This window comes from Manis javanica, chromosome 15, assembly GCF_040802235.1.
Source record: "Manis javanica isolate MJ-LG chromosome 15, MJ_LKY, whole genome shotgun sequence".
NCBI classification, from domain to species: domain Eukaryota; kingdom Metazoa; phylum Chordata; class Mammalia; order Pholidota; family Manidae; genus Manis; species Manis javanica.
This window is the reverse complement of record NC_133170.1, coordinates 20,793,465-20,819,530: the sequence shown is the minus strand read 5'-3', so window position 1 is coordinate 20,819,530 and position 26,066 is coordinate 20,793,465. Positions and strand designations below refer to the sequence as shown.

Here is a 26,066-nt window from a genome sequence, read left to right as displayed (position 1 = left end):
TGACTCCTGGGCAATGGCTCCCCACACAGCACACGCCGTTTCAGCCAGTGTCCTGTGGTGGGGGATTTCCAGGGTTTGCTCTGAGACAATGACTTTGACTTCCCTGCCAACCCCAGACGCGCAGGAGCCCTCCCAGGTAAGGAATAAGGCAGGGGGAGGCTGGGCAGAGGACGACGAGGGCACCACAGCATCACTACTTGCCCCAGGCCCCCAGGCTGTGCTGACTGAAGTCAGGCCTCCGCCTCACGCACAGTGGGGGCCCTGGAGGTAACGGTATCAGGAAGCTGCCCCAGGCTGGGCGCCTGGCCCCTGACCTGGGCCAACAAACCACAGCACAGACAGCAGGGAGACCAAACCCAGCAGGGCCGCCGAGAGGGGAATCAGAATGCTCTGCCCTCATCCCACAGTGACTTTCTGCCTTTGTCCTTTTCACCTTCCATTTCTCCCCTGTACTTTGGCTCCACATTACCTACCGGCAGTTCCTGTGCCATTATTTGTTCTTAGAGGCTTTGCTGCTTCCCTTTCTCCCTCCCACTCCCCTTCACATTCATCTTAATTTCTCCTGCCTGGGCCCTTGCTGTCTTGCTATTATGAGTAATCACAACAGCTCTAGGCTCTGGGCTGCCTTGACACAGTCATGCATGGATTCAGGATAAAGGTATCAACGTTTAAGGTCTTTTGATTATTTGTTACTATAAAATAAAAAGCTTTATTTTGGAGGAGAGGGCTAACAGTTTTCCAGTTTGGTATTTCACACATGGGTATACTGAGTAGAGATGGTTGCTTTGGTATCTCACATTTTCACTACCCTCAAATGCCCTGATGACCTAGATAGTAAAGGTTAAGCCTTCATCTAAACCTCAGAGGAAGACACAAATTCTCAATGTTTCCTTACTGGTTGCTTAGAAAATGAACAAGATCTGATTTACTTTACAATTGATGTGCTCAGATTGTTAAAGCATAAAGTAAGTTCTGCACACGTGGACAAAGTTGTCTTCATCAGGAGTGTGACTGGCAAGTTCCGACAGACCTGTGCCAGCAGCTCCAATGGCCTGCCCTTCGGCCTCCACCACCAGGCAGAGGACCTTCAAAGACAGGCCAGAAAAGGCAGAGTAGGACACTGCATTATCGCAGGCCCTCTGTCTCAGCTCCCAGTTAACTCTATTAGCTAATTTTTTAAAAGGAATTTCCCACACAGTTTGATTAGCAAAATAAGTAGTAGTGGACTATAACCCACAGAATAAATAACCATGAATCCAAAAAAAAAAAAAATTCCCATGAAACACTTGTCCTAAAATCGAAGTTTGAGAGGATGGTGTTTCTGTTTACTGTCAGTTTTGTCTTTTTTAAGGTTATCTGAATCTTTTGGGTGGTACTACACTTTGCTCCCTCTATAAATTTCAGTGTGATGTCAGTTGGGTTCAGACATGCCACATGCAGCATGCAAGACCTGATCAGGTCCCAATTTCCCACTCTGCAAAATGTCTGTATTGGTTTAAGTTAAATTAACTTAGGCTTCTAAACCAATAAGGGGCATTGTGGGAAAAAAGCGGATAGATGGCAGGTCCCTGATGCTAATTAGCTGAAAAATAACGTCAGGACAAATGTAAAAAGATAATGTGCTAGCAGACATATGCCAAGTTAAAAAGGATTTGGAAGTTAAATAGGCATGAACAGCTACAGAGAAGAGGGAAGAAAATTCCAGATGAAAAAATACATGAGCAAAAGTAGAGGGATATATTCTGTGCAGATTTTCCTGGCTAGAGCACAGATTATATCAGCGAATAACAAAATGAGCTGAAGTAGAAGGAGCCAGCTGGTGAAGTAGCCTGGAAGTCTAAGGCCATCTAAGCCACTGTGAGCTTTATGAACATAAAGTGAGAACACACTGGAAGAATTTCACTCTGGTAACTTTCATATCTTTCAGTCATTTTATGGGTTGAAATGAGAAAATGGAATTAAGGAGACCAACCAATTATATCCCACTTAGTTTTAGTTGTCTAAGGATGGGCTCTACCTAGAATGGTGACTATAAAGTCTGACAGGAAAGAAAAGATTCAAGAGACTGGTGATGGTCTCAATCCAAGGGTGGCATGCCTGGCACACTTAATAAATAAATTATTAAGCCCCTATTAATACATAAATGACTTCCTGACTGAAAGTGTGCACAAAAATAGCTAGGCTGCATTATGCATTATTAAATTATTCCATCGCAAAAACATTGAAAGCTATCTCAATACACCCTATTCTGTCTTTGCTTCAGATGAACCAATAATCAAGTCAAATGAGCAATGTACAGGTTCAAGTTTTATGAGTCAGGTCACTATTTTATACACCAGAAGAAATCAGGCATATTGAAAGAATGAAAAAAACAGAATGTAACAGAGGCGGACTCAGAATGTTGGCAATATGGGTGACTTTTTTTCTATGTACTTTTCATTTATTTCCAAAGTTTCCATTATCTAGAATAATGATTTTCCATTTATATGTATATATAAGATACATACATCTTTTGCAACAAAAAATGAAGGCATATATACAGTTTTAATCAGTCAAAACTCATGTCATGCTCATGCTGTTCAGAGGAAGAAAGATTTGGAAGCCAGAGAACTGGGACCTATTCTCTACATGAGCTAAGTAAAAATTATTTTGTATGAATCATTAACCAAAATAAGTTTTAATACAGAATCATGGGATTCATCCAACAGTGATTTAGTACTGTGAAAAATTTAAAGAGATTTAAAAAGTGTAATTATATATCCATGTGACAGCCATACTCCAAGGCATGAGGCATTTGTATGTACCCCATACAAAGCAATAAAGTATATATAGTTTAGTACAGGGCACTGTTCCTTTTCCAGATGTAACTTTCAGTATCAAAGACCATATAGTCAAAAATTAAAATTAAAAGCAAAATCATTATAAATACAGTAAGCTTGCCACAAATGAAACGTAGAATAAAGCAGACCACAGGGTTGTCTGATAAGAAACTCAAAAGCTGAAATACCAAAATATCTAGTTTCATCATCTCAGCTAGTATGTAGCCCATGGCATGCACCCTAAGGAAAATGCTCACAAAGCTCTACTGTTTCATCTCCCTGCACAGATTCTCAAATAGGTTCAAAAGAAACCTATCACTATTCACTATCAACACATTTAACGTCACAGAGCACTAGGTACCAGAAACTAAAAGGCCTTCCAAGTGCAATAAATGCTCAGTTATTCCTCTTGCAAATAATTCTTGTTCTGAATTCTGGGGTTGTGGACCTTAGCTAATCTGTAAAACTCTAGGAAGAAAAATTAAATGGGTTAGTAGAACAGACATGGGTTCATTTATGGAGCACCTACTACATTCAATTTGTAATTGAATTTAGAAATCAAATTTGTCTAATTACAAGAATCACTTAGGAACCTGATTTAAAAATATGATAAAAATGAACACCCACACCCTACACTTAGCAACTGATAGCTGGGGTCTGGAATAGAGACAGTGAATTTGTATTTTTAACAAATGTCCCACATACTTCTTAGGATTCGGCATGTTTAAAAACACAGTCCTAAAGACGCATTTGGGTCTCTCAGTGTTCATATTCTATCAGTTGTCAAGACCTAATTTTCTTTGTCTCTTACCTGAAGTATATGAAAGTACCCAGGTTGTGTTTGAACTGAAAATAACAGCAGTGGGAATTGCCAATAATGGGAAGAATGGGAAGTCAGTCAGAGACAATTCAGAACTCACAGCTGAAGTAAGATTTCAGTTAGTCTAAGGCATGCCTTCTGGTAGGTTAATAATATCCTTTTTACAAAATGTTAAGTATTTGCCCAAAGTCATAATTTGTCAGCAGTGGAACAGAAACTAGAGCTTCTATAAAACAGGGTTTTCCGCAACCCTCTAGGGCTTACTGAACATTTTGCAAATTTTAACAGGCTCCTAAAGGGCACAGAAAGCAACAGATTTCAAAAGATAACAAATAATGCACCCTTTTAAACACTCGATGTATGTGGCTGAAGAGATGGCCTCACCAAAATGCAGCCTGCCATGAAGTCGCAGGTTAACACCCAGGTATGAAGTAGAGGGCAAAATGAGACAGCAAGCCCTCACAGAACACTAATGGAGAATAAGGTACCCAGGAGGCAGAAGGTTGTCCGCTTCACTGAGTAGCTGTGAGAATACAATTAGGACGTAGAAGAATAGTACTTTGCAAATTTTAACACTCGAAAAAAGGGACTAACTCAACACAATTAATGGAGGAGTATTTTTGGCTAATGCAGTACTATAGTTCTAAACCTTGGCTGCATCTTAAACTCACCGGGGAACTCAGACATCCTGGTGTACCTCAAACCCAATAAATAAATCAGAATCTGGAGAGTGGGACTCAGGCATCAGTACTTTTTATGCACACAGGTAGGGATGGACTCTTTATCTCCTCCCAAGGTCACAAAGGACAGGCCACTTGGAAGGCAGTTTAAGAGAGAGCAAAGGAGAAATTGGGAGACACACACAATACAGCAATTTATCTGACTTACTTCTTGAGATGTGTATTTTATTTAAAAAATCTTCTGTTAGTCTGGGGTTCTGAATATATTACCAGGTAACAGATCAAGTTATCAACGTCACAGTTTCTATAATTTCAACAGTTACACAGAAGCACAATTCCCTTGTGCCCCAAGGACCCCAAGGAAATGCTGAGGCAGAGAGCCCCATTCTGGCTTTGCAGCTGAAGCAGTAAAACAGTTTCCAATCTTTGTTCACTGTTTTGTAGATGTAGATGTATGAAGAAAAGATTTTAAAGGTTGGGAGGAGACAAGATAAAGCTCACAGTTCACCTGTGTGTGAATGCAAGTTAAGTAAGTATCTCCACCCAGGAATTTCCCATTACTAAGGGCAAATCACAAGGGTGTACAATCTTTTGTAATTCTTCCCTCTAATCCAATCCTGTAAAACTTCATTTAATAAGCTGATGATGCAACCCAAGATTTGGGCCTCCTGCCAAACAATCTATATTACATTAAATAAAGGACATCCCCACCCTTCTCAAGGTGTGCTAGCAGTTCTTTAAAAAAAAAATAGATGGCATTCAACCAGAGTCAGGAGTTTTGTTCATAATAAACCTTATTAACATACAACAGAACAAACACTAGACTGGAAAATGCTCATTCGGCTATCTCCCTTGAATCTGCCTTGGATCTAACTTGCAGTTCATTCACCTATACAATGGTTTTTGAATATCTATTTTGTACAAGTTTTTTGCTCAGGTACCTTTAGAGCATACAATTTAAGACAGTATCATAGAAATAAAATTTGTACAAAAACATCTGTAAGGCTCGTATGATCTGAGTGCTCCAAGAATGGAAGAAGGGAAAGAATTTCTAGTGGTGACATCTGGAGTCAACAAAGAGGTGATAAATTTCACCAGCATGTATTTACTCTGGATGTTCTCCTACCAACTCCTTAGGGTGCTACACAATATCTTTGTATTCACAAATAACCTCTGGCCAAGGGAAGTTTGGAGGGAATGGGGACATCACCAGCCAGAAAACTCTTCTGCGAATTCTGGAGGCAACTTCTTTCAGCCAGTCCCTGAAGGCTGGCTGCTTCTTGCCAGGAAACACTGAGCACAGATTCGTCATCAGAAGGCAAACAGGCTGTCGATTCTCATTGTGGTACTGACTTAGCAGAGGGAAAGGGGAAAGAGGGATGAACTGTCTGAATTCCTTCAGACCCCTGGTATACACAGTCACACCCGCCAGCACAAATACAAACATAAAGTAGAGAAGAATAAGGGAGGTGCAACCTTAACAACCCTGACAATTACCTGACAAGATTCCACTGACATCATTTGTGCCCAACAGCATTGCCCGCAAGGTATGAGCAGAAAAAATAAGAGAGGAACTCTTATTAAAATTAGTCTACTTTATTGGAAGGCCCAGTAAGGGAGGCAGATGGCATAAGCTCTCACAGGAGATGAGCAATCTATAATCATCGCAGACAGGAGAAGACCCATGGTCTGCAAGCCTTTTAGTCTACAGACCATTTCAGAATGATGAAACTGCCGTCCACGTCTTCCAAACGAGTGTTTCTCCGACTATGCACCACCCACTACAAACCCTGGAGGAAACAATAGCCAAGAAAGTTCTGCAGAGTACTATAGAGACGCATGTAGCCCAGGTCAGAATTTAGATACGAGAGTATTGAAAACAAGTACACACAAAAACTTATGTGTTCGTAGCAGCATTATTTAAAAAGGCCAAAAAGTTACCAACCTGATGAATAGATATGCAAAATGTGGTGGAGATAGATATATATAGCTCCATATAGTGGAATATTACTCAGCCACAAAAAGGAATAAATATTATAACTGCTACAATATTGATAAACTTTGAAAACATGCTAAGGGAAAGAAGCCAGAAACAAAAAGCCGCATATTATATGAATTCATATATATATGCAATGCCAACTGCTAATGTGTGCAGGGTTTGTGCTGGGGGTGATAAAAATGTTCTAGAGGGAGACTGGTGAGGGCTGCACACTTCTGGATATACTAAAAACCACTGACCTGTATACTTTCAAAGGATGAATTTATAGTTGTGAATTATATCTCAATTTATTTAAAGGGGTAAGTTTTATGGTATGTGAATTATATCCCAATGAAGTTGTTGTTTTAAAAAAAAAAGATAAAGGCTAAGGAAATATACCAAATAAAGGGAAATTAAAAAGATACATGACAAGTAAATGCAGTATCTGATCCTCAACTGGAACCTGTAAAAATCTATGAACAATCTTGTTGGATTAAAAAGAGTGGATTAAAATGGTAGACTGGAAGTATTAAACCAATGTTAGGTTTACTGAAGCTGACAGCTCGTTCTACCAATGTGGGTGGGAGAATGTCCTTGTTCTTTGGAGACTGGGGGACAGTGGGCCATGATGTGTACAACTGATTCTCAATTGGAAAGATATATCATGTATACGTGTGAAGAGAAAGCAAATGATAAAGCAAAGGGAGCAGACTGTTAATAGATGCTGACCTTTTTTATCTTTTCTCTAAGTTTAAAATTATTTCCAAACAAGTTTAAAATATACATACTTTTTTTGTATCATTAATCTACGATTACATGAGGAACATTATGTTTACTAAACTCCCCCTATCACCAAGTCCCCCCCACATACCCCATTACAGTCACTATCCATCAGCATAGTTAAGATTCTGTAGAATCACTACTTGTCTTCTCTGTGTTGTACAGTCCTCCCCATGACCCCCCACCACATTATACATGCTAATCATAATACCCCCTTTCTTCCCCCCCTTATCCTATGTACTCTTTTAAGATTCAAAGACTCTACTTCCAATAATTTGTCCTATATAAATACTTGACCTAGTACATTATATGTGAAATACTGTTCACTGGCAGATGTCAGTTATTATAAAAAGTCAGAAACAGAAACACTCTCAGTATCAATGAATGATAAATGGACTAAATATATTATTATACCAATGTAGTATTTTTCCCTATGACTGTCTAAAAACAAAGATGCCTATATATACTGATATAGAATTGTTTCCAAAAATATATTCTTTTGTGAAGATACAAAACACAGGGATACAGAAGAATGGGTTTATCCCTAGCAATGAAAGCAACAAAAAACTAAGAAGCCTAGGAATGTCTCGATATAGTTAGGAAAGAATTTAAGCCTGACTTCTACATTTATTTATCGAGCTAGTAATTTATATTTGTAGATACAAATAATTTTCTCTCTTACAACACTGATCACATGAACTGTACAACCTTGGATGCCATTCACTCCTATGGTTAAATCAAAATATTTCTTTTAATAGAGTTTTAAAAATTCAGATATAACATATATACCAAAAGCATACAAATCATGACTTCTACAAAGTTAACAGATTCACGTAATTTCCATCCTGATCAAGAAGATAGAAATCTCCAGAAGTCAGCCTCAAATACTATCCCATCAACTAATCTCCTTCCCTGCAGTTAACCACTATCCTGACCATTGTACTAGTTTTGCCTGGTTTTGAACTCTTTTGTGTCTGAATTCTTTTGCTCAACATTATATTTGAGCCCCACTGTTGTAAACAGCAATAGTTTTTCCTGTTTGCTGCTATATAGTATTTCACTGAATATACAACGACGTATTTATTCATTCTACTAACAGACCATTTAGATTGTTCCCAGTTTGGAGACACTATGAATTGTGCTATGAACATTCTTGTCTTTTGGTGAACACGTGTGCACATTTCCATTGGGTATACACCTAGGAGTGGATTTGCTGGGTCAGAGGCGTGATGAGTACATAGAGCTTTAATATAATACTACAAAGCTTCCAAAGTAGTAGCAATTTACAATTCCACCATCAGCATTTGAGAGTTCTAGGTGCTCTACTTCCCTGCCAACAATTGATATTTTCAAGGAATTTATTGTTGAGTTTATCTTTTTTTTTCAATTTTAGCTCTTCTGATTTGTGTGTAGTGGTAATTCACTGTGGTTTATTCAACACTCTTTAATGAATAATGTGTTGAGTACCTCTAGAAGTTTTTAACCTTCCACATTTAGATCTACAATTGACCTGGACTTTATTTTTGTGTGAGATGTGAGGTAGAGGTCAAAATTCGTTTTTTTTTTTTTCAATATGGATTGGCAACTGATCCAGGATCACTTATTAAAAAGGTTTTTCCTTCCACATTGCTATATAATGCCATCTTAATCATATATTAAGTATATATGTTTATATTTGTATACAAATATACATGCATATACTTGGCACATATATATATATACACATACACACACACACACTTATATATATTTATTTGTAGTTCTGTTTCTGGTCTCTATTCTATCCCACTATAGCATATCTATAGTGCAAATACTACAATTTTGTTTTTCTTCAAAAAACCTTGGCTATTCTTGCCATTTATGCATATCTATATTAAATTTATTACCCAATTGCATTAATCTATATAAATTTTAGAATCACTTGTGTAATGATTTTGAACATCTTTCATTGGATTTAGACCTAGGTATTTGATATTTGTCATGTTATCACAAATGTCATCTTTCTTAAAATTTCATTTTCTGGTTATTGTTACACAGAAATAGATTTTATATACTGGCCTGCTATTGAGGAACATTACTAAACTTACTTATTAAAAAGCATTATTACATAAGTAAAATCACGTCCTTGGAGTTCTGACCCAACATATAATGTAACCATCACTACAACTAAGATACAAAACTGTTCTCTCATGCCACTCCTTTGTTATCAGCACTTCGCCACCCTAAACCCTGGCAGCCTCTGACCTGTTCTCCATACCTACGGTTTTGCCTTTCTAGAATATGACTTAAATGGGATCACACAGTGCATCACCTTTTTGGAGTGGCTTCTTTCACCCAACCATAATGCTGTCAAGATTCACCTACAGTGATGCACGGATCAGTAGTTTGTCTGTAGGGATGTACCACAGTTTGTATATCCACTCACCAGTTGTAGGGTATCTAGGTTCTTTCTAGTTTTTGGTGATTACACATAAAGTTGCATGACCATTTGAGCAAAGGTTGTTGTGTGAATCTAAGTTATCATTTTTCCTAAAAAAATACCTTGGAGTAGGACTGGTGAGTCACAATGGTAGGGGTATGTTTATAAGAAACCATATGTTAGTTTTCTTTCTACTTTACCTGTGTTCTGGTGGTTGTGTTTTTTCACAGTTGAATGACTGCCCTTTGATCAGAGGGATGGTGATGAGAAGCCTCACAGGGCCTAGATAATCTTTTGCAATGAAATCATCATGTTACCCAATGCATGTTCAATCCTTGAGTTGATGGTATAACCTAGGTTTAAAATGACCTACGGTGGCTCTGAGTATTTCAGCAGCTTCCTACAATGTAGCTTCTGAAGTCGTCTCAGCCCCCTGTATTACCTTCCCACCTCACACACCCAGCTATATTTAGTATTTTGGCAAAAGAAGAGCCAGGCAGCATGCCAGGAGCAATGCAGATGCTGCAGGGGGCGTAGCACGACAACGACAATACTGGATTGGGTGTCTTGGCTTCTAGTGCAAGTGCGCTACCAACTCCTCCTCTTCCTGAGTCACCATGCATATTCCACACCTATTTGGTCCACTGGAATTTGCTTGTTTACCTTGTTACCTCACAGAGCACTGTTAGCATTACACCATTTTAAGTCACAGCACCATAGGCGGTAAAAATAACTCCATATAACTAAGACAAGCTCCCTAGAGACTGATTATTTGTCAGTGTCTATAACATGTAAAAAATTAAAAATATCAAGTTCCTGAAATCTGAAAGTAATTCTAAGTGTATCATAGCAGAGTCCACAGCACCTTCAACCCACCCACCACCATCACTTTACTTCTCTCTGATAATTACCACCACAATACCACTATGAAAGCCATAGACAGGGAATAAACAAATCAAGTAATATTTCTATAAGTTGGTATTTAACACAGAAATATAGCTAGTTGTACAGAAATAAAAATTAACCTAAAGGCTGGTTGTTCTGTTTGCTCTATGTATTTAAAACAATAGCAAATACACTGTCCAATGAACTTTGGCTTCTCTTTCCTCATGACTGTAACCAGGTTTAAAAAAACAACGCTTGTGTATCTCTGGGGCAAAGTACAAAACTCTGCTGCTCCACTACATTCCCGTGGCCGGACTTGGGCATAATGTGCATAGCAACAGTAACCTTTAGGGCCAGGACCTGAAGGTGACACCATGCTACACGGGGCACAATGAGTGAGATTAAAAGTTAGGAAACCAAATATCCAAGAGAGCTTTGGTAGAGTGCATCTCATCAACAACGATTTCTCACTCTACTGTTCAGGTATTACTGGTGTTGCCAAGAAAATTTAGACGCTACAAGGCAATACTCTCAAAATTCGGAATTTTAGAGCTGGAAGACACCTCAGTTATCATCCAGTCCATCTCTCTGGCTTTATAGGCAGTGAGAAGGAGGGAGAGCAAGAGGAGAGAGAATCCAAGGGGTCAAAACCTCTTTGCAGTATAAAGCCCTCAACTAAGCAAGCTGTGCTGATAACGGCTAGAAATGGGAGAGACCGCGCTGCAGTTACCATACTCCACTCATTCCACTTCGTGTCCCAGCACGGTGTCACACCTGTTCTGAGTAGTTAGACGTTGATGACTCGTATTTTAAAAAGAAAATAGCATCCTACAGCTCAACAACAAAAATATCAAAGAACCTGATTTAAAAATGGACAGAGGACTTAAAAAGACATTTCTCCAAAGATAATACACAAATACCCAACAAGTATATGAAAAGATGTTCAACATCACTAATCATCAAGGAAATAAAACCAAAACCACAATGAGATACATTTCATACCTATCAGAGTGGCTATTAAATGAAAGAAAAAAAAACAAGTATTGCAAGGATGTGGAGAAATTGAAATTTTTGTGTACTGTTGGTGGGACTATAAAATGATGCAAACAGTACAGCAGCTCTTCAAAAGTTAAAAACAGGATTACCATAGATTCAGCGATTGCACTACTTCTGGGTATACATCCAATAGAACTGAAAGCAGGTTCTCTAAGAGAGATTTGTACACCCATGTTCATAGCAGCATTCTTCATAAACCAAAAAGCAATCCAAATGTCTGTCAACAGATGCAGAGTCATTATACATACAGTGATAACAGAGTATTATTGAGCATTTTAAAGGTAGGAAATCCTGTCCCATGCTGCAGCATGGATGAACCTTAAGGACATTATGCTAAGCAAAATATCATCGCAAGAAGACAAAAACTGTATAACTCTACTTATGAGGCACCTAAAATAGTCAAATGCACAGAAACAGAATGTAGAATAGTGTTATGAGGGGCTGGGAGGAGGGAGAAAATGGGATTTGTTGTTAAATGGGTTTAGAGTTTACAGATTTGCAAGTTTCAGATCTAAAGATGTGTTTCACAACGTGAACATACTTAAAACTACTGAATTTTATATACTTAAAAAATGGTTAAGATAGTAAGTTTAAGTTGTTTCAAAGTTTACCACAGGAAAAAAAAAAGAAAACACAGTAAAAGATCTCTTACTTTTTCTTGCTGCATCCCTCCCAACCTTTCATCCTCAAAAAGTGCCAAGAACTTCTCCAGGACGCTGTCTTCCTGCTCCCAAACTACCCCCACAGAAGTAGTCAGTCAGCACGCTGCTCTTCAAGTAAGCAGAGCAGGTTGGCAATCATAGGAGGGAAGGGGAACTGGCCAGCAGAGAACTGCAGGTGAGCAGACCTCCTTTTCTAACTGTAAATTTACCCCACAGCCTAGGAGAGTGCACACGGGTGTGCTGGACCCCAAACTGAAGAACGCCTAGGAGAATAAGGAGTCATTTATGGGGATTCATTTCAACCATGAAGAATAGATAAGAGATGCAACAAGTATGAAGTCCTTGATGACCAAGGCCACACGCTATACTTCCTTGCATCCCTTCTAACACCTATTACAGTCACTCAGTAAATACTTGTTCATGCTGATGACAATGACATGCTGATGATCACTGGCAAAAGGAATAGATTTTTTGTTCAGAAAAAAGCCTACCAGACTCAGAAGACAAGGGCTCATTTTCATGAATGAAGGTCATTCTAAAATAAAAATCTCTACTAATTCCACAATAAATTTTATTAGAAATTCATATAAAATTACTTTTTCCTAGCAAGTGGATACCATACTGCCTAACACTTGGCACCTGGAAATTCCCCCCAAAATACTGTCTCTCTTCAGACTGACGTCATGTTAATTACATTCTGTTCTGAGATATCCACTGGCAGCTGCTAAGATCCTGCCACATAGGTCACTCATTTGCCAGAAAAAAAAATCACTAAAGTTTGTCTTTCAGTTGGGACTGTGGAGAAGAGAAGAAGGGATTTTCCACTGTACGTGATTTTTATTGTTGGTTATACAGCCAAGAAACTATAAAATCAAGCTTCCTGAATATTTACATTAACAAGGCTCTTAGTCATTCATATAAGGAAAATTAAAAACAATTGGTTTAATTCTATACTTAAAAGGGTTCAGTGGAAGGAAAAGTTTCTAGCTAAAATTAGGATATTCTGTGGTAATAAAATTAGACATTGCCTCTAAGCTGTTTAAAGCAATTGTTAAATACATATACATACATGCCTTTTATTCTTAAAAATACATCCAAGTTGCAGGAGCCTTTTGGCTCTTTAAATGCCACAGTTAATAACGTTTATCTCTAGGATTTCCCAATACGATAAACCTCAAGCAAAATGAAGTAGCATTCTTCTATAAGATTTTTGTTGGCTAGATTAATACTTTTCAGGTTAACATTTTAACACCCTCTTTTATAAACAGTGTAATTGCTCTGTAACTTGTAGGAGTTGGGAATATGATTTTCAACTCACTATATATCCAAATTCATATGATCTCAACAGGATTCTATATAAGGAATCAGATCATCACTCTCTCTGAAACACGAGTAGAATCCTGGTTTAAGGCACTTGAACATTGAGGTTCTGCCTCATTCAAGTCAAGTTTAGTTGCTACAGTGCCTGAAGGTAATCACTTCCCTTCAGTTGTCTTTTAATTTTGTCTAAAGCAAATACTCACTGGGAACACTATTAACAGATAAAAACAAATGCCCCAAAAGCCAAAGGGGATACTGGGTTTTTAACAGTACTGTCTAAAATGCCTTCTCTATTGGGACAGAGGGCATTTCTCAGAACATTGTACTGAGGGTATTTTGATTGTAGACTATGTACATATATGTGTACACTCACTTAGTAAAATAAAAATGCAATGAGTTTTACATTTTAAATGGAAATTTGGGGCAGAAGTAATATGAGTAACTGCCAAAAAGCCAAAACCAAGTTTTAGCTATAATCTATATCATCACAACTTCTATTAAAAATACTACCCAGCTATCAAGATGACTAAAAACACCATACATTTTCTGCTATTTTGATAGAAAAGATAGTAACAAATGTGAAATGGTCAGAGATATGAAAAAAAGCAAGACAAGTTTTAGAGATGGGCATTATCTCCCATACAATATTCTTATTTCACAGTTAAGAAAACAGATCTAAATGTCTCTAAATTAGCTCTACAATTAGTTTGTGAACACACAAACTGGGATAAGGGTCTATATAATCTTCCACTAAAATAAGAAAGTGGGTATGACTTTGAGGGGGAACACTTAAAACAGTCTCTGGAGTAAAGGAAAGCTGTTTTAACAAGGCACTTAATATTCCTTGTGCCTTCCTTTCTACACATTTGTGAGACACACAGTTAGCTAGCTAACCAACAGACATTTCTTCCTCTCTAACTTGCTAACAGAGTCCATTTTTCCTGGGCAGAAAGCAATAGGCTTAAGCCCAGGAAAGATATGTGGTGTACTTAACACCAGCCACAGTAATCGCACTCCCCTTAGACGCATTTCCCCAGTCTCTCCTGTGCGTGGAGGCAGTCTTGTCAAACAGTCCATGCAAATCAGACTTCAGAGAAAACTGGATGAAGAGTCTGGGAAAGATTTAGTTCTCTGTGAGGCAAGCATAGGCAGAGGGATTGCTTGCTCTGTCCCTGTTCTCCTTGCCTTGAAAAGGGATGCGATTCCTAAAATGCTGAGGCAGCTATTCTATAACCTGGTGACAATGAGTGAACACACAAAAGATGGCAGAATCAAAGACTGGAGAGCACCTGGGCCTCAAGGACATTGCTGAGCAGCCAGACCAGCTCTGAGACCAGCTACCTCCAAACCTCTCTGAACTGCAGAGTAACATACAGCTTATGGTTTAAGCCTCTGCTAGTGGCTTCTTGTTAACTACAACTAAAAGCAGTCCTGAATTGAAAAAAAAATTTTTTTTCTGTGGCATGCTATGATTCTCCTGCAAACTCATCCCATTACAATCACATGTGCTTACATGACATGCAATGACAAAGTGACAGGCTTGCTTTCTGCCACCTCTCCGTGCTGCCCTAACGGAGCCCACAAGTGGCCTGGCCAATGCTCTGAAAAGCATCAACAGGGCTGGAAAGACAGGCAAACACCAGGTTCTTACTAGGCCATGCTCCAAAGTCACCATTCAGTTTCTAACTGTGATGATGAAACATGGTTACATTGGAGATTTGAAATCACTGATGATCACAGAGCTGGGAAAACTACTGTGAACCTCACCGGCAGGTTAAACAAGCACGCAGTGGTCAGCCCAGCCCCAGATCTGATGTACAGCTCAAAGATCTAGCAAATGGAAGAACGACCGACTCCCACCAGTTTGGTTTCACTGTACTGACAACCTCAGCTGGCATCATGAGCCATGAAGAAGCACAAAGAAAACACATAGGAGGGAAAATCCTGGGATTCTTTTTCTAAGAATGTAATACACATGTGTAAATAAAATGCCTCACAAAACTGAAGGAACAAAATGGCAGCAGACTCAGAGACTCCAAGAATGAACTAATGGTTACCAAAGGGGAGGAGTGTGGGAGGGCTGTGAGGTGGGAGGGAGAAGGGGACTGAGGGGTATTACGTTTAGTACACATGGTGTGGGGGATCACGGGGAGAACAGTGTAGCACAGAGAAGGGACATGGTGGATCTCTGGTTACTTGCTGCACTGATGGACAGTGACTGCACTGGGGTATGGGTGGGGACTTGATAATATGGGTAAATGCAGTAACCACATTGTTTTTTCATGTGAAACCTTCATAAGAGTGTATATCAATCATACCTTAATAAAAAATTTAAAAAAAAATAATTATAAGATGCCTCAATGGACCAAAAAAAAAAAAGTGACAGGCTTATGTTTCTTCTGCAAAGTTAACAGAGACCAATTTAATTACTTTATCACTGCAGTTCTCTAACTATATGTCCCTATTAAAATGACTTACCATAGAAAAAACAGGGGAAAAAAAACATTGAGAATCATGTTTATTACTGATTATTAACTTTGATCCTTCCTTTGGCCATGTCAAATCCTTTCTGGAAATAGGTATCACATAAATAACAAATGGACAAATGACAGCTATTTGACCTAAACTCTTCGGTGTCCTTTAATCATAACTGCCTGTTAGTAAAGATTACAGTATTAAAGTTTCCTTCTTGCATTTGCAGCCCCAAACGTGGTCAACATTTTCACATGCTGATGCTTATATCCAAAGCTTAGAGACTTACCAGCACTTTACCAAGTTCACAGCTTTGCTGTTTTTCCTACTGTAACTGAATATATGGATGACAAGAAACTGAATATTGGTAAGACATTAGAAGTAGACTTTCAATATCTTTACAGTTGTTTCAAGTCATTTTGACTAAGTCTTTCAAATACATGTTTACGTCATGACTGCTGTGCAGCCACCCTTTTCCTACCTGGGCCGCAACCTCCCCGCATCCAGGGCACAGAACCGGGCTCACCCCAGGGCCCTCCTCTCTGCCCTGCGAGGCCTACCTCCACTCTGCCACAGCCCTGCTCTGCCTACAGCTGTTGGTAACGGTAACTAACGTCTACACCATTCCCTCTTCCTTCACAATTTCTTCCTTCTAAGCCTCATTTGTCTTCTGTTACCCCTCAGCTTCCTCAGAAGGTCAGTGGCCTCCTTAGTTGGAAGGAACAAACAACTGCCATGAGCACCTGTCTCTTCTCAGGTATGTTACTATACGCCTGTTGTCATTCCAGAAAAAAATGGAACGTACTGCTGATTTTGAGCACAGATATAAATGAGGATGAACACTTATATACATATATGTGTGTGCATCTATGTGGGCTTTGTGCTTTTTTAGTTTAAAAAAGAAAACCAGAACAAATGTTTATTTTTTTGTTAAGTTGTAAAGTGCTTTTACTGGCTCCTCCCTTCTGTCTACCCTTTCTCCACCATTATCTGACGTTAGCGGCTATCCACCCATTACGCTCTCTGGGTCACACGGCCCATCCCACAGAGAAACATATTCCCTCTTCCTGACAAACTGATCAGTTAAGATGGAAACCTTATGTTATAGAGGTCTCTGTCAGACCACTCTGAAAATATGTTAGGACAGGGCACTAGTTTATATCAGCATTTTCACAGCTTCAAAGTATGATCCAGAGACCCCTGGTGGGTAGTCCTTGAGACCCTTTCAGGGCATCTAATAGTGTCAGAACTATTTTTAGTAATACAAAGATGTTACCTCCTTTTGGGCTCTCGTTCTGTCATGTGTGGAGGACAGCGAATCCAGAGGACACACAGTGTGTGGTAATAATATATTACTCTGACAGCTGATGAAACATATGCTTGGGTATTCTCCTGTTTTTTTTAGAATTTTCTAAGGTAGCAAGTTTAAGGTATAAACATGCATGTTTTCAGAAATTAACTCAGTATTTTCTCAGCACTTCTGTGTCCCTAGAAGCAACAATCTTTAGTTATATCTGATACAATCTCCATAACCTCATTATCACCCAGTGTATTCACAGAGAATTTAAAGAAATTGAAGGCTTTAAACACTGACATGTTGAGCTCTTTAAATGCAAAAGATTATTTCAAATTAGAAATGAAAAAGCCACTGAAGCACATACAGGATGAATTACCAGGTTGCACTGGCCGGAACAGTGCACACGATCGCTGAGAAACACATAACGCTTTGCATAGATGGCGTTGCTGAATGTCTGCTGGGTGGGGAGTCAGTAAAAGAAGTCACGGCACTGACAATTACCAGGGGTGCAATGTCTCTTCAAACTGAAGATGCTGATGCAAACATGAACCACAGGTTAGTCTCTTGCCTTAAGGATTGTACTTTTTTGCTTTGTAAGTGGACAAAATCCACAGACATATGTGGACTTACTGTTTTATTATTCCAATATCCACACCAACTAATCACCGAAGAAGGTCCTCTTTTGGGTGTGACTGCTTGGCAACAAATAGAAAGGCTGCTGAATTACTCAAAATATTAAATAACATTTGTGAATCTCATGAATTAAATCTGATTTATGTTGATATCTGTTCTGATGGTACAAAAGCAATGGTGGGCAGAACTGCTGATGCTGAAGCAAGGCCTGGGGCACAAAACTGCACTAGTAATAATTACATTCTTCATCTTCACTGTCTGTCAATCATTTTTTAAAAGCCTGTTTCACTTAACAATGTCCTTGATAAAACAATAAAAGCTATTAATTTTACTAAATCTCACTCTTGAGAATGTGGTCTTTTTAACATTCTGTGCAGTGAAATGGAGGTACACCAAAATCACATACCTAATAAAACGGCTATCTTGAGGAAAAGAATTCATTGCAACTGTTTGAGTGTGAGCTGAACTATACATTTTTCCTAGAATAACTTAAAATAATGACTGGCAGACAATTTATATTCAGACTTATGTATTTGGCAGACATTTTCTCTAAAATAAATCATGAGCTTGACACATCAAAGAAAAAACTGACACTATCTGTTGCCAATGATAAAATCTGAGCTTTCGAGAAGAATTTAAATTTTGGAAAACTTGAACCCGGACACCAAAATCTTGCCCACTTCCCAAATGTTAAAGACGTTTTTGATGAGCTTAAGGGTCCGTGGTCACACATTAATGAATGTGATTTGTTAAATATTACATAATCAAATGTGTCAATATTTGAAAGACCTGCATAACTCAGTAAACCATAATTTTTCAATGGCAAAGTAGGGTATTAAAAAAAATCACATACAAAGGTCAAAGATCCATTCAAAGTGCAAAATGGACCAAAAGATTTTTGATGTTACAGAGTACAAAAATCCACTGAGGTGGTTGCAGATCCATCCTGTAAGAATCTACTATTTGTTTAGTTTTCATTTAACAAAGAATATTCACAATTACCTGAAAAGACACTACATAGTCCATTCTTTCTCAACTATGTATCTGTGTATAGCGGGTCTTCTTCAAACACTTCAAATAAAGGAGCGATCACAACAGACTTAATATAAAATAAGCTATAAAAATCCAGCTGTCTTCTATTAAGCAACACATTAAAAAGACTGGCAAAATGTAAGAAGATGTCACATGGCTCACTGTATTTTTTTGTTTTGGAATACTTTTTTCATAGAAGTTTGTTATTTGTGTTAACCTGTAGTGAGTTTATTTTTAAATGAATATATTAAACATTTCTCGATTTTAATTTCTAATATGTTAAATACTGATAGGTAGAGTGCACATAAACAAAAGACCTTTGGGATCCCTCAGTAATGTTTAAGAATGCAAAGGTGTCCTGACAACAAAATGTTTAAAACCTTCTGGTTTCCAACACCACAAGGAAGAGCCCTTCTAAGTGTTGTATATATGAGAATGAGCACTTGAGAATGAATCAGAAGCTCTCCTCTCCAGTTCTAGCACTGCTCCTTACTGGCTTTGGATTTGGTTAAATTACTTAGTTTAAAGTCTTAGTTTCCTCATCGGTAAAATGAGTAACTCATGTCTTGTTCTGAGGATAAAGGATAAAATATGCCCAGGCAATTATAAACCACAGGTATAATATTACAAGGTCTCAAAGTTAAGAGTTTTAAACACTTCTTGTGCCCAACTTCTACAAAATTCTCTCTATTTTTAAAAATGTGTTGTTAAAAGAACTTATAGAAACAAAATGGAGATTTTGATTAGCCAATTAGCTCACATGTGTAACCATGTAATTTTACTTTATTAAATTCCCCCCCAGTTATAATAATTGGTAATGTATATTTTAACTAATTATTATGGATATTTCCAAATATCCAAATACACAAAAGTACAGAAAATAGTAACAAACCCCAAAATACCTATTACCCAACTTCAAAAATTATCAGAAATTTGCCTATACTATTTTATTTATTTTGCATTTGTGTGCGTTTATGCCTAACCTGAAGTTTTGAAAACAAATTTGGCTCCCTTTCATTCTGCCTATAAATACCTCTATATGTGTCTTAGCAAATGAGAATTTTTTAACATAACCACAATGCCATTAATATAGTTAAAAACTTTACGGTTATAATTCTTAAATACCATCTAATACACACTCCATATTCTAATTTCCTGACTGTCTCAAAAAAAAAAGACTTTGCTAGTTTTCAGTTAGTTTGTATCAATAAAATATCATTTTACCAGTTCATTTTCAAGTGAACACAACATTTTTGGGTAAAGCTAGAAAGGAGGAGGAAATAATACCAGCTTTATATGCTATATAAGGTTTACAAAACAAAGCAAAGAGCTATTTTTCTGAGGAATGTGCTTTTTGCCCCAACCTAACAAAAATAACAAAAACCCACTACAAAGTAGGCCAGACCAGAGACACTTTAGTATTTGGAGAAGTGACCAGAAGAGGACAAAGCTCAGCTGCTCACAAAGAAGAGCTGATAGGAGACAACCACCTGCCATTTCAAAAAAAATGAGGTCAGATCAGCCACAGGGTCAGGCAAACTGCAGGTGAGGTTCTGGAGTGGGCATACTGGGCAAAAAACGTGGGTGCTTAAGGCTATACGTAAGGCAACCGACTGCAGGTGTCAGCTCAAATACAGTGCTCTAATCTAAAGATATAATGTAGCCACAATCAAAAGCAGCAGTTCTGAGAATTATTAATTTATTCAGCAAACATTTATCAAAAGCTGACTCTACCAGGTACTATCCTAGGATATGAGTCGTTTTTTTTTTTAATTTACACAACGCAAACAATGAAGCAGCATATACTTCTCTATGCAGGTCTTTCCCCATTAATTTTAAGGGGAAGAATGTAGATTATTTACTATTAATTACCTTGCCATATACAATTACAATTTATAGTGCATCTTTTTTCTGTAAACTGCAATTTGCACCACCCCTCATCCAGACCCTAAAACAATTCTGAATTCCATTGTCCTTCCCAAATATTTTAAGAGTACATGTCACAATAGCTTTTATCACACATACCCCCTAGCATCTATATCTATAATTCTTCTCTAAATGGAGTACAGCTGACCCTTGAACAACATGGGTTTGAACTGTACAGGTCCAACAGGCCCACTTACCTATAGATGTTTTTCAATAAATATATTAGAAAAATTTTTTAAAGGTTTGCAACAATTTGAAGAAAACACTTTCTTTTCTCTAGCATATTTTATTGTAATAATACAGTACATATAACACACAAAAATATGTGCCAATCGACTGTTCACGTTGTAAGGTTTCCAGTCAACAGGCCATTTGTACTTAACATTTTGGAAGCCGAAAATTGTACATGATTTGGTGCCGCTAACCCCTGTGTTGTTCAAGGTTCATCTGTTATTTAGTTTAGAAAGAAATCGAGGGAATGTTAAAGATGGCCCTACCTCCTCTGAAAACTGTTTCTATAGGATTAACCAAAGTGCATCAGAATGCATCGTAGATGAGAATTAGGTGAATATAGAAAAGTGATCGAGAGATTTGGTTCTGAAAACATGCGCACTTACTATAAATCCTTTTTAGAATCCTTTACCTTAATTTCACCTATACTTTTTTTTTTAAGTTTAAAACTGCAGAAAGAGTGGAGAAGGGGTGGGAACATATTTAAAGAATGCTGGTGAAGTACTTCATAATTGTGTCAATATCATGAATAGTCACTAAGAAAATTTTAGTGAACATTATAAAGTACTGTTAACTATAAAGTACCACAACACTGTAAAGGACATCTTCCCAATCACATACAACATTCAGATCATTACAGGAAGAATCCAGACTTCTCCATTTCAGAGTTGACACTTCTGCTTCAGATTTCTATGTTTGTAGAAAAAGAGCTGAAATCCTAAGTGTAAGATATATTTCCAGTGAGAACATTAACTCCCCTACAAATGTTTAAGGAGACACAATTAAGCACACAGAGCACAATGCAGTCCAAATTTACCATCTGATTACTGTACCATGTTGACAAGACTTTAAGAGGTGTCATCCCTGACCCTACCCATCTGGTAGTGAAGCTGAATGGCTTGCTTACACTGTCTATACATCTTTTGTGTGCTCTCATACAAGGTACCATCAAAACAAACTGTCATTGAAATTTAGCTTCACTTTACTGCGCTATTGTGACTATCATTCCTAATGGAGAAACCGGCCTGAAGTTAAAGACCAACGCATCACAATCCTAGGTAAACCAGAAACGATTATGTTAACCTCACTGTAAAAACATGAGATTCTTAGCAAATGGCAGCAAAATAACTGAAGAAAAATTAATGAGTTAAAAACCCAAAGTTTGCATGTTTCAATCTAAAAAACATTACGTAAGTTTCTTGAAAATTTTGTTAAAGATGAAGTCAGTGTATAGGCTTCTAGTCAAATTGGTTTGGACTGCAAATAAATATTAAAAAGTTACTCTATGAATATTATTCATCAGGATATCATAGGCAAATAGATTACACCCAGAATAAGTGAGAGTCTAGCACTCTATAAGTTTCTTGTCGCTGATCATTATCTTCACAAGGCATCAGTATTTGACATCAGATTTCCATGTAGTGTTTACTTGTTTAATGTCCCATCTTCCCCCACTAGAATGTAAGTTCCATTAAGAGCAAAACCTTATCTTATTTTCTACTGTATGCCCTATTCCTAGGACAGTATCTAGCACATAACAGAGGATCCAAATAAATTTGCTGAATGAAGACATAGATGGTCTGTTCCCACCTGCCCCACCTGCCTCACTTCCTTTCCTCCACACACAAGTTAAACAGCCTTTAAACACGGGGTCAAATTCTATTATCTCTATGAATGCTACCTCCTGGAACGCTCCAATCTCTTTCTCCTTTATACCATGAATTTGTCACTTGTTTATCTTTGCATATGTACATACCTCCCTTAGAATTCTTGTAATCTTTCTCTGTTAATTAAGGGCATGGACCCATGTATATCCACTACATGTAAATAGTACACCGTTAATAAATGTTCTGCTTGATTTATATCTGCAGTTAATCCAGAAATCAATTTATCTAATAGTTACAATTTTTTATCATCTAGTTACAACTCTTTATCATCTATCCCTGCCATGCCAACAACTCAGTTGAGATTGCAGTGGGTTCCCCTCTATTTTAAATTTATCTTTGGCAATTTCAAGTTTTACATTCTCATATAATTTATGCTCATAATTTATCCATCCCACTCCCCCAAATCAAACTTTTATGTAATAAAAAAATCTTGTGATTTTTTTTAGTGGTACCTATAAATGAGGTATCTAATCCCTGTCAAGAAGGTGAAACTTCATTACCTTCTTCTTGCTGAGGTAGTGGAGGGTATGTTTTTCCTTTACGCCTTGTTCCTTTCCTGACAAGATGTATCCCATTTCCTGTACTAACCATACCCCTGGCAAGCTTTCATCATTTCTTTGTACCTATCCTTGGTAGTCTGCCTTAGATTCTTCTTTTTAAACCACTCCTGTTTTCTCCAGTCATTGATTTTATTAAATTTGGAGCCCCCTTTCTCAGTCAGTGTATGAGAATGGCCTCTTCGTAAAGCCTGAGTCAGGCTCTTTAAATCCAGCCAACCTTCAGGAACCTCACGCCTTCACATAGCCAATCCTTGATCATCCGGGCTAATGAAGTGTACAAAGATATCAGATTATCCATGACACAAGAAAATTTAAAAAAAAAAGATATCTGGCTTTGGAATAAATATATGTGGCTTTGGGCAACATTTACTTTCTTAATTATGTTTCTGCTTAAGCCAACATTAGTAATATTTTCTTTTATGATGGTGGATATCTCTCTTGGCTTTACATTTTGACATAGTTAATTTTTTAAAAAGCTAATCAAGCATCAACTGTGGTTTTTTCTATGAAACCTTTTTAACTAGTTTTTTTTAATCTGTTGAAATCCGTCATAAAATCTGGTTTCTGTTTCCCCCGATTTATTTCCTCCCTTTCCTAGGGATTCTGATCCAAATCAGCTTACCCAAAATTAATTTGCTTCTTCAGTTTAAAATACCATTTGCTTGAGGACACAAAGCATCTAAAAAACATTAAACATCCAGTGAAAATTTTAGTCCAAATAACACAGGATAGAAAAACTCCACTTTTTTAAAAGATACTCTAGGAAAAGTTGGGTTTTTAGTATAAATTACACTGGCAAGCCTAGCAAATTATATTTTGTAGAATATTGTGACTGGTGTCAAAATAGAAAAACATTAATATTTGGGCAGCTATATAAATCAGCTTCATTAATATATAATCCCATAGACCAAAAACACTATGAGATTACATTCCCAATACAGGCACTTATAGAAAAAAGCATGAAAACAAACTCAAACAACAAACCCTGGCTCTCTCCTGACCCCAGCCTAAACTCTGCACCCATCTCAGACCTGAGCTCAGCCTCACTTCCACAAAGAAGTTTTAAATGTATGAAGAAAAGAAACAGAACTGGGTTAACAGGATCTCCCTCTTGTGCCCCATTTCCAGTTACTGGCAATAATCTTTTGACCACAGAGACCTCTAATCTTCAATTTTACGTGACTATTTTTACTTTATAGATACTCAATTATTTAACATCTGATGTAGTTTTAGAGCGCGTGAACAGAATTTTTTTCTATACGCTGTTCACCATAAATTACCATTAGAATTAAGAATACTCATTTTTAATTTTTACCCATGTGGAACTTATTGATAAGTACAAATCATTATACCTACAAACCAACTTTTAGGCTGGTGTTATTTAGCCCAAATTTTTACATGGTAAATGTTAACCAAAAAAAGAAAACCCTTTTTTTTTTAATAGCAACCTTCCAGTTATCAAACCCAGTTAGTCTCACTCACACACACACACACACACACACAAAAGGTCACAGTGCCCAGTCACATTTCAACTAAAATACCTGCACAAACCCAAAAATTCTTAATTTTCAATTTACTTTTCCAGGTTGCTGCCTTCACCAAATACAGAACTCCCCAAGTCTCAATTATGGCCTCCAAGCTGTGTGTCCACCCAAACACGTGATTCTCAAAGAAAAATAAATACTTAAAAGGTAACTAACTCCATGGGTAAGAATTATTTTTTTTCTTTTAAAAATTTCTCTTAATTAAAAAAAATCTCTTTTCTTGATGAAGTTCAAAATAATATAAATCCTTCGTGGAAACAGTTGTTACCTATGTGCACCCTAAAACAGCCCCACAAAATGAGTGGCATAAGGAGGCAATTTTCTGACTAATTCCCCAAATTGTAGTCATCAGGTCTTTCTTGATGGTAGATTTCACACACACACACACACACACACACACACACACACACACACACACAGAGGAAAGAAACATACCTGGTCATTTTCTAAACAGGTTTGTTAGGTTTGGTTCACTTGTAAGAGCAGAGTATTTACTTATAATCTTTTAAAGCAGAAGTGGCAGCCGGAGCACCGAGTAAATAAAAACTTCAGAGAGTTTTAAAAACCCTGCAACTTAACTCACTTCCCCATGATTCAAGGGGACGGCACAGCAAACCCCAGGGCAAATGAGATTATGCAACAGGTTCTTCCTCTGCACTTTATCACAAGCTGGTTAGAGGTGTGCTTTCTCCAAACAGACACCCAAGACTTGAAGACCTTTGCAGCTGACGTTCAATAAACTGCTTCAGAGTTCTACAGTGCCCATTCATTTTCAGACCTGCTTGTATTTTCTCAAGTTAATTATCAGATTAATTTTGTTTTTTTGTGTTTTTGCGGGAGGTTGGGGGTATAAACCCAGCATCTGAAAACCAGTTTTGCATAAATATTTCCCTCCCTGGTGTTTTATTATATGAAACTGCACCTGATAAACAGACCCTCGGTTGTCTCTGTGGGCTTATTTCTCATGTTTTACTCTCGTGTAAATAAAGAAGTCACTGGCGCACCGGACCCCCGGTCCTCCCCCAACCCCCACCAACACCAAGACTCGGGCCCCGGTATGAAAATTGAGTTTCTGGCTGGCTGGTTGGTTTGGCTGAAGAAAGCACGGCCGTCACCACCCAGGTGGCCTCGCTGCTTACACCGCAGGCGAATTTGGGATAATGGGAACCGTCAGGCCGGGGCCCCACTTGGCAGGAGTGTTGTGTAACAGTCGCGCCTGGAAGTGAGCAACCTCGCCCGCGAAGGCACCGCGTCCGCCGCCGGCGGCTCCTCGCCGCGGACCCGG

The 26,066-nt window shown here is 38.0% G+C and overlaps 1 protein-coding gene and 1 pseudogene across 1 annotated transcript in view; one reads left to right on the top strand and one right to left on the bottom strand.

The window, feature by feature from the left end:
- The window catches only part of DUSP16 (dual specificity phosphatase 16), a 99,594-nt gene that overhangs the window by 57,391 nt on the left and 16,137 nt on the right, over positions 1–26,066 (bottom strand). The window lies entirely within an intron of this gene.
- On the top strand, positions 14,955–20,629 carry LOC140846445 (small ribosomal subunit protein uS8-like; annotated as a pseudogene).